This window comes from Callithrix jacchus, chromosome X, assembly GCF_049354715.1.
Source record: "Callithrix jacchus isolate 240 chromosome X, calJac240_pri, whole genome shotgun sequence".
Lineage (NCBI taxonomy): Eukaryota > Metazoa > Chordata > Mammalia > Primates > Cebidae > Callithrix > Callithrix jacchus.
This window is the reverse complement of record NC_133524.1, coordinates 9,191,538-9,202,100: the sequence shown is the minus strand read 5'-3', so window position 1 is coordinate 9,202,100 and position 10,563 is coordinate 9,191,538. Positions and strand designations below refer to the sequence as shown.

The 10,563-nt window shown below is 39.7% G+C and overlaps 1 pseudogene; it reads left to right on the top strand.

The window, feature by feature from the left end:
• The first annotated feature begins 791 nt into the window (after positions 1–791).
• Positions 792–10,070, top strand: LOC100394122 (nucleolar and coiled-body phosphoprotein 1-like; annotated as a pseudogene).
• The last annotated feature ends 493 nt before the right edge of the window (positions 10,071–10,563 follow it).

Below are 10,563 nucleotides of genomic sequence, written 5' to 3'. Positions count from 1 at the left end.
AGAGGCTACAGTCATAGTGTGGTTAGAAGGCTCTGCTCCTCCTCCACAGGCAAAGCTCCCCTCAGGCTTCCAGCACAGCAACTCCCCTCCAGCCTGAACTCTTCAGACAGGCACACCTCTGCACTTCTCTTGGAAGCACTCAGATTACAGACCATGTAACTCCTCCTAACCACCCTCACTGCTCTAAGCTAGGCAAGCCTCAGCTTGGGCTTCCAGTGCAGGGACCTTGCCCCCACCTGAACACTGTGGTGCATCTTGGTTCTGCTTTCATCAGGGGAAAACCCCAAGTGGTAACAAAATATGCTTGGCACCTTTGCATGCCTGCAGCTGTGAAGTTCAGCATTGTTTGGGTGGGAGGGAAGTGCAAGTATGCCATGTGCCCAACAGCTGCCAGTCTCCGTTGCCCCAGGTAAGGGGTCCTGCCCTCTCCAGTGAAAGGCTCACCACACAGCTCTCTTGTCCCTGCTGAACAGTTCACCTCTGGCCCAGAGCCCTTCTGAAAACCCAGCCCTCACACGCCTGTAATATTCCCTCGGACTCTTGCCACCTAAGCATTCCACCTGCCCTGCCTAAGAATTTGCCTGGTGACCTAGGGACAAGCCCACTCCATCACAGCCAGTACCTGAATTCTGGGCTACCCTGACCCCAGTCCTGCCCCTTAGGACATGCTGTCCAGTGGGCCATCTAGGGGTTTGGGAGCTGGGGAACTACCTACCCCGTTCCAACTCTTCTGGCACCTTACCACTTTCCCCAGGGCCTAACTCAGACTGATCCAACCAGCTGACAACACCATGACCAACACCCACTCACATGGGCCCCAAAGTGGCACCAGCACAACAAATACATACATGCACAAGCCCAAAGGTGGTATCTCCTGTTTACAGGAAGCAGCAGTACTGCCAAGTCAGAGAACAGGTGATCCTTAAATCTATCTGTACCAGTTTGAGTGACAAGGTTATGACCTGAAACTGTTCCATGGAGAGTTGCAAAACAAGTGCTCCCCCGTAGCTCTCAACCACATTGCAGTCTGCAAATAGACTAGAATGTGCATCTGAACTAGGAGTCATGAGCCCTGGAACAGGGGTGTGATAAGGAAACAAATCACATTTCTGCCTATTTAGGAGGAAGAGCCAGCACAGCCCCCTCACCTCCCTGCAGAGACCTCCACACACTTCACCAGGGACTCCTCCCAGCCACCCCTATTAGTGCTGGTGCCTGCACTCATCATTGGCATATTCGTGGGCAAGAAGGGCCTCCAGCTCTGCTTGGCAGTGTCCCATCAACCCTGCGAAAGAGGACTGGATAGCCCACTGTAGAGCCAGCAGAGCTGGGTGATTTCTGCAAATTATGTATGTAATTATTATTTTTGCTCCTTTATTAGCAAGTTGTTTTCCCCCTGTAGCTTTTTTGAAATTTTCTCTTTATATGATTTAACTTGAATATAATACTGATAGGCTTAAAGGTTTTGGTCTTTAACTTTATCGTTTTCTGAGCTTCTGTGATCTGTTTGTTATTTAGATTTCATATACTTGTTATTAATCTTGGAAAAGTCATTCTGGCTTCAAATATATATATATTTTTTCTGTTTTTTTTCGTCTCTTTCTTCTCTCTCAGTCTTTCCACTGTTCATGTGTTACACCTTTTAAATTTTCCTACAGTCTTTAGATACTCCATTCTATTTTTTTCTTTTTTCATCTTTGTTGTTTAGCGTGAGAAATTTCTATTGAGTTCTTTAAGCTTATTAATTCTTTTTGTTGTGGTGGACTCCAGTCTGTTGCTGAGTCTTTGAAATGCATTTTATTTCTGTTATTTACTTTTTAAAATTTTCCATTTTCTTTTCAATGATAGAATTTTCACTTTTCTGCTAAATTACAATTTGTTTCTGCACATTTGCAAACATTTTTCATTACAGTGTTTATTGTATTAATTATAGTCATTTTAAATTTTTAGTATACTAATTCCAACATTGCTATTATTATATGAGTCTAGTTCTGAGGCTTGTCTTTCAAACTGCGTTTTTTTCTCCTTTAGTGTGCCTGTAACTTTGTGTTGCAAACTAGATGTGGTGTACTGTGTAAAGGGAGCTGAAGTAAATAGACCTTACAAGCAAAGCCTTATGTTATATCTGACCAGAAGTTAAGCTGTATTTAGTGTTTCCTATTGTCAGAGGTGTGAACAAAAAGTGATGGAGGCAAGTCTCAATCAATAGAGCTTTATTTAACCAAGATTAAGAGTGCACATGGGAAATAATTCAAGTTGCAGGAGCATTTTTGACCTATGCTTTTCCCAAAAGGAGTATTGGCAACTTTTGTATTTAAAGAGGAAAGGCATGTAGGAGCAGAAAAAAGGAGATGAAGGGTGGGTAGTGAGACAGATAGTTGCATTCTCATGAGACTCTGGTTAGCCTCAGTAAGTCTACACTTTACATGTGAAAAGGGGAGTAGAGGAAAAGGTCAATTATGCATTATCTCATGCTCAGTAAATTTGTATTTTATATAAGATAAAGTAAACAAGTGAAAAGAGGAAATAGAGAAAATGAGGTTGTGATACAGGGTTGTAAAATTACAGATATCTATTTGAGAACAAAAGGAAATCGCCATTGCTGACTCAGTTTCCAAGCTTAACTTTCCCTTTGGCATAGTGAGTTTGGGGTCCTGAGATTCTATTATCTTTCATATTTCCCCCTGTCCTTCAAAATCCTTGGAAGAAAGTGTCATAGAAAAAAATGAGTCTCTGGTTATTGTTTCATTTATTCCCTTGTTGATGATGATTTATTACTTGAAGGTTAGTTCCCACATATTTAGGAAGGCTCATTACTAAGAAGTTGTAAAGTCTTGTGTCCAATAGAGAAAAATGGTGACAAAAAAGAAAGGAAGAGGAAAAAGAAGGGAAAAAACAAGGCCAAATTATATTATAGCAACAAATAGAAAGTAATCCTGGAAACTGATTCAGGCTATACCACCACCTTCTCTATCCAAGCCGTTATTTAGGCAATCATTATTTTAACTTTTTCAGTTGTACATTGACTCTGTTGTACATCTGAAGCAGTCTACACATTAGTTTCTTTTAGTCTTAGAAGCATTTTCAAATTTCAGCAGCAACCTTACAGAATTTTCTGGACTGTAGTTTTAATCAGGTGTTTAAAGGAGTTTTTTGAGGAATCCATACATTAGTAGGCAGTTATGAAAGTGTTGGATCTATCTATCTATCTATCTATCTATCTATCTATCTATCTATCTATCTATCTATCCATCCATCCAGTGGGGTAGTTAGCTATAATTTTACAATTTTTTTTCTGTCTAGGTCCCCCATTTCTACAAAAGACAAATCATAGTGGGACTGATTCATTTGCAAAATAAGTTTAAAAAGATTTATACTAGGCCAATTATTTACATAAAGTGCTGCAGGAATAATTATTGGCCATTTAGGCTCTTTAAATTTGGCTTTGCTGGACATTTTTTAAATAATGAATTTTAGGTTAGACTTGTTAAATGCATCTTCAGGTTAGACAAGCCTATGATTTTTCTGTACCTGCAAATTTCTATGAATTGGGGAAATTTGTCCCATCTCAAGGTACCAAAAACACCTGTGTTTCCTGGGCCTGTCAAAAAGTGACATTTTTATTTATAACAGGTCAGAAACTTGTAAACGAATCACATAGAAAAGATAACAGGCCAGTCTTTCTAAGGATATTTTACTGTCTCTCTAAAGTCAACCTCCACCCCTCAAAGCAGTCTAGTCATATATGAAAACATGCCATTCTAGACAAAACCTTGGTAAAGTAAACAGTGTCTCCAACTGTGTCCTGTTAACAAAAGAAAAAAGATTCTTATTGAACATATGCAAATAAGTATATTGTTGTAAAATAAGAAAACTTACAAATAATTTCCCAAATCTGGAGAAATCAGGTACAAAGAAATATGCTTTAACTTTTACTCAGAAGAATACATATCCTTTTTCAATTTATGCTAAGCTATAAATAGCTCAACAGGAAAAGTTTCTTAATTCTGGAAAGAAACACAAAAAGAATCTGCAATGTTTCAAACCAAAAAGCCAAAAAGAAAAAAAAACAAAAAAAAAAAACAACCACGACAACAAAAAACACCTTTCTGTTATCTACTAGTTTAGTCCCATGCAATTAACTCCTCTATTGCATGATATTGGGCCAGCAGGCCTCATGAACACATCAGCTCTCCACTGAGAGTCCTGAAAGTTTTCTTAGTCCAGTGGCATAAGGCCTTTAACATTATCAGAAACCTGAGTTCAAGAGCATCAGAGTGCTTTTCATGAACTTTTCTAAAGAAGCTTTTGGACTGTAGCTGACCACAAACTGATTTTTTTAGAAAAATCAAATGACAAAAATATTAGAACAGCTGTTGTTAAAGACACGATTAGCAAGGAAATTTGGTTATTGCTATGACATACAGCAATTACAATTATAATTATTATTGATAACATTAAGACATCAGAATTATGGAAATCTCATACAATTTAGAACACATTAATAACATATTTATATAAACTATAACTCAAAGAAAGTTAAACATCATTTCATATTTGATAAAGCCTCCTGTATAATTTTAATACACCACATAATTCAAATATGTCTCTCTTGAATTTTAGGGATCCTAACACCCAAAGCTAAAGGCTGAATTTAGAATATGATTTTGCAAAATTTGTCAAATATCAACGATTTAAAACACTTGATGTCACAAAATAGGATCAGAGACCACTGTAAAGTAACTCAGTTAGCCATTTAGCCAAAGTGATAATTCAGCAATTTTCAAGAGCAAAACCCTTTATTCTTTAATAGAGAGGAGACTTTATTTTCCAAACAATAAGACCTAATAAAAACAGCTTGATGCCTGCTGAGTCTGTCTCTCTCTCTCTCCCCTCTTTCTTTGCAGTTTACTCAAAGGTAAACAAAAATGTTTCACTATATTTTAATACTACATGAAAATCTTTTTCAAAAGAGAAAATCAAATTTTACCTTTGCATTAGTGTATTATTAACACTGAAGCTAATTTTAATAAAATCTTATATTTCTTTAAATATACCTAGTCTCAATCAGTGTGATCATAAGGTAAGATTTCCATAAGCCTTTTATAAGTTTTTAAATTTTTTTATTGAAGAACAGATCAATTTTACAGGAAAATCTTGTTATTCTGACACAGGGGCACAGACTCCGGCCCTGTATAAGTGTGATTTTGACATTAATGTTCAGTTTATAGAAAAACTAATCCCGTTGAAACTGTAGCCAACTTGATGGTACTCCTTTCACAAGATCAGTCTTTCATAAACTAAGAACGTCTTTCATAAGATTAGTTTTTCGTAAATCTTCTACAACTTCCTTAAGCCTTCAGTTTTGTTCTATCACTTTAGGACAAAATTTGCTTTCTTTTCTAACTTTCTGCAGCTGTTTAGTTTCAGCCACTATATCTTATTAGTTAAATTTGCAATTCTTAAACTCTCTAAACTAGGCAAAATTGCTTTCTCTTTAAGAGAAACCACATTCCTATGCCTTTTTATAACTTACAAAAAACTCCAAAACACATTGTACGTTTTGTGTACACAATGCATATAGAATTTTCCCTATATCTCGTTTTAATTACATGTATTAATGATAGTGTTAACTCTTAGTAGCCTTTATTTTTAGTGAAAAACTGAAGAGGTAAATATATAATTTTAGTTATGTATTAGATGTAGAGACCAAGACAAACAATGCTGGAAGCTAGGTCTTGCCATGGCCGCCAAAGGCTCAAATCTAAAGACATAAGTTTATAGACAAGTTAAGCAAGTAGAAACATAGACAAAAAATATCTTATAGATTATAAAATTTTTATTTGCTAGACTTCAAATAGTTTGTCTCCCACACTTTAGACTGCCCATCTCTTGATTACCTGTTGCATTGTCCTAAATAATTGTTAAGTAGGCAACTTTAAAATGGCACCATTAGAAAATGATAGTCATGTATATTGCTTAGAGGATGGTAGACACTGGCTTGTGTGGTTCCCACAGACCTGTATCCCCTTGTGCTCTACTTCCTGTGTGATAACCAACTCTCAGAGGTGGCCAATATATTTGTCAAAGCTACAAGAGCTACACAGCAGGATGCCAATACCTCTTCCCTCTTGGATGTCTATAGCTTCTGTCTTAAGTCTGCTACGGCCCCAAAGCAAAAGTTACAGGCAAATAAATGGACCAGTGACTAAGAAAGCTAAGAAGAGACTTCATCCAGTGACAGTAGTGAGGACAGCAGCAAGAAGGAGGAAGAAGCTCAAGGGCCTTCAGGTAAGAAGGCTGTGAGCAAGTTTGCCTCAACATCCTGGAAAGGCTATGGCCAAAGCACCAGAGAGCAGCAGCAGTGAAGAATCCAGTGATGATTATGAGGAGGACAAAAAGAAAAAGTCTGTCAAGAAGGGAGTTAAGCCCCAAGCCAAAGCAGCCAGTGCTCCTCTTAAGAAGACTAAGAGCTCTGATTCTGATTTTGACTCAAGCTCTGAGGATGAGGCACCAAAGAACCACAAACCAAAGACAACACCTGTAGCAGCTAAAGCTCAGGCTAAAGCTAAAGAATCAGAGCTCTTTTGCCATGCAGAAGCTGTGGAGTTCGCTTAGGTCCCATTTGTCTATTTTGGCTTTTGTTGCCAATGCTTTTGGTGTTTTGGTCATGAAGTCCTTGCCTACTCCTATGTCCTGAATGGTTTTGCCTAGATTTTCTTCTAGGGTTTTTATGGTGCCAGGTCTTATGTTTAAGTCTTAAATCCATCTGGAGTTAATTTTAGTGTAAGGTGTCAGGAAGGGGTCCAGTTTCTTCTTTCTGCACATGGCTAGCCAGTTTTCCCAACACCATTTATTAAACAGGGAATCCTTTCCCCATTGCTTGTTTTTTTCAGGTTTATCAAAGACTGAATGGTTGTAGATATGTTGTGTTGCCTCCGATACCTCTGTTCTGTTCCATTGGTCTATATCTCTGTTTTGGTACCAGTACCATGCTGTTTTGATTACTGTAGCCTTCTAGTATAGTTTGAAGTCTGGTAGTGTGATGCCTCCTGCTGTGTTCTTTTTACTTAGAATTGACTTGGCTATTCGGGCTCTCTTTTGGTTCCATATGAAGTTTAAGGTAGTTTTTTCCATTTCTGTGAAGAAGGTCATTGGTAGCTTGATGGGGATAGCGTTGAATCTGTAAATTACTTTGGGCAGTATGACCATTTTCAAGATATTGATTCTTCCTAACCATGAACATGGAATGTTCCTCCATCTGCTTGTGAATCGGCAACCAACAGAATGGGAAAAAATTTTTGCAGTTTACCCATCTGACAAAGGGCTGATATCCAGAATTTACAAAGAACTCAAACAGATTTACAAGAAAAAAACAAACAAGCCCATTCAAAAGTGGGCAAAGGATATGAACATACACTTTACAAGAGAAGACATACATGAGGCCAACAAACATATGAAAAAATGCTCATCATCACTGGTCATTAGAGAAATGCAAATCAAAACCACATTGAGATACCATCTCATGCCAATTAGAATGGCTATCATTAAAAAATCTGGAGACAACAGATGCTGGAGAGGATGTGGTGAAACACTTTTTACACTGCTGGTGAGCATGTAAATTAGTTCAACCATTGTGGAAGACAGTGTGGCGATTCCTCAAGGACCTAGAAATAGAAATTCCATTTGACCCAGCAATCCCATTACTGAGTATATACCCAAAGGATTATAAATCATTCTACTATAAGGACACATGCACACGAATGTTCATTGCAGCACTGTTTACAATAGCAAAGACCTGGAATCAACTCAAATGCCCATCAATGATAGACTGGACAGGGAAAATGTGGCACATATACACCATGGAATATTATGCAGCAATCAAAAACGATGAGTTCGTGTCATTTGTAGGGACATGGATGAACCTGGAGAACGTCATTCTCAGCAAACTGACACAAAAACAGAAAATGAAATACCACATGTTCTCACTCATAGGCAGGTGTTGAACAATAAGAACACACAGACGCAGGGAGGGGAGCAGTACACACTGGGGTCTGTTGGGGGGAATAGGGGAGGGACAGCGGGGGATGGGGGGTTGGGGAGAGATAGCATGGGGAGAAATGCCACATATAGGTGAAGGGGAGGAAGGCAGCAAATCACACTGCGACATGTGTACCCATGCAACTATCTTGCATGTTCTTCACATGTACCCCAAACCTAAAATGCAATTAAAAAAAAAGAATCAGAGCTCTAGCAGCACCTAAAGTCGTCAATGGCAAAGCAGCAGGCGATAGCAGCAGCAGCAGTGTTGACTAAAAGGAGGAGAGGGCAGCAGCCATCTCCAAGAAGACTGTACCTTAAAGGAAAGCTGTGACCAAGATTCCAGTGAAAGCAGCTGCCAGCCCTATCCGAAAGAGTTCCAGCAGTGAGGACCCCTCCAGTGAGGAGTAAGAGGAGTAGGAAAAAAGAATCATGAAAAAAAAAAAAAAAAAAAACAGGTCTCTAAAGTTCAGTTTCCCCTGCATGCTCCCCCATCAAAGAAGTCCTTGGGAACCCAGCCTCCCAAGAAAGCTGTGGAGAAGGAAAAGCCTTCCAAAAGCAGCGATGAATCTGTTTCAAGTTTGCAGGAAGAGGAGAAACTCTGGCTAATGCAATCATCTCTAAAGCAACCACTAAACAACTTCCAGCAAAGAAAGCAGCAGAGAGCTCTTCAGACAGCTCTGAGACTCCAACAGCTCTGAGGATGATGAAGTTCCTTCCAAGCCAGCCAGTACCAGCAAGAATTCCTCAAATAAGCCAGCTGCCACTACCAAGTCACGTGCAGTGGAGCCAGCTGCAACCCTCAAGCAACCAGTAAGCAGTGGCCAGAAGCCTCTGATGAGGAAGGCTGACAGTGGCTCCAGTGAGGAAGAGAGCAGTTCCAGTGAGGAGGAGAAGACAAAGACGACTGTGGCCACTCCTAAGCCCAAGGTGACTGACAAAGTAGCTCCATATCTGCCTGCCAAGCAGGCTCCTGAGGGTGGTAAGGACAGCAACTTTGATTCATACAGCTCTAGCAGTGAAGAGGAGAAAGAGAAGACAGCTAAACCCCCAGTTAAAAAGAAGTTGAGGAAGCCAGCAGGAGGCACAGTCCTTTCCAAGCCAGCCTCCACAAAGAAAGGAAAGGCCGAGAGCAGCCGCAGTTCTTCCTCTGATAACTCCAGTGAGGAGGAGGAAGAGAAACCCAAAGGCAAGGGCTCTCCAAAATCACAAGTCCCCAGGACCAATGGCACCTCTGCTCTGACTTCCCACAATGGAAAAGCACCTAAGAATAGTGAAGAGGAGGAAGAAGAAAAGAAAAAGGCAGCAGTGGCAGTTTCCAAGCTGAGTTCAGGAAAGAAATGGATGCAGAATGAGGCTGCCACGGAGGCATATACTCCGCAAACCAAGAAGATAAAACTTCAGACACCTAACACATTTCCAAAAAGGAAGAAAGGAGGAAAAAAGGTATGATCCCCATCCTGAAGGGTCAGGGAGGAAGAAATTGAGGTGGCAGACAACTCCTTTGATGCCAACAACTGAGGTGCAGCCGGACAGAGGGAAACCAGCCAATCAAGCTTTGAAGTTCACCAAAGTCAAATCCTTCTGGCGTGAGAAAACCAAGAAGAAGTAGGGCAGCTACTGGGCAGGCTCGATCTCTGTCCAGGTCAATTCTTTAAAGTTTGACAGCAAGTGACTTGGGACATCTTTGCTGAAGCAGGGGTGATGATCTGAGACCACTCACTTTCTCCAGTGGACCAGGGAGCCCTCAGCTTGATAGGCAAGGGCCTTGCTGAGGACTGAAGTTGAGAGTAGGTCGTACGACTTTACAATGTAACGTCCTCAGTGGTCCTTTTCCATATTCCTAGCTTTGTATACTTGTTTTTGAGTGTTAAGTATCAAGGACAAGATGAGGGGAATGTTACTTTCAACAAAAAGTTACTTTCATTGTCTCCTTCTTCCTGTTCCATGGAAGTCCGCATACTGAGAAATTTGAATATTTTATATTAAATCATTTCCTTTTGATTTTTGTTGTGATTTTTAAAGGTGGATTCCCACAGATAAAATCTTAGTTACTGCCCAAGACATAGTTAATGGTCACATGTATGACCTTTTATAATTGGAAGAAAATTCTGCCTTTGTGAGTGCACAAGTCCACATTTCATCCCTCCTTCCCGCAAAGTCCTAGTGGGGGGCATTAAAGAAGGTTAATGTATATGTAATGTATCTTAAACATGCTCTGTGTATTTTATCCTCATTATTGGGTCTGATACTGAAGAAAATCTTAGTTATTTTGAAATACACATTATTATTGACTATAGTCATTTAGCTGTGTAACAGATCTCAAAACTTATTCCTATTGTCTATCTGAAAGTTTGTACCCTTTAACCAGCAACTCACCATTTCCTCTTTCCCACCTATTATTCACAGTCTCTCAGATTGGCTGTTTCTCCAAGAACTTAAAACAGAGCTACGACCAACAGTTCAACCCAACAGTCTCATTACTGGGTACATACACAATGGAAAAAATATATTCTATCAAAA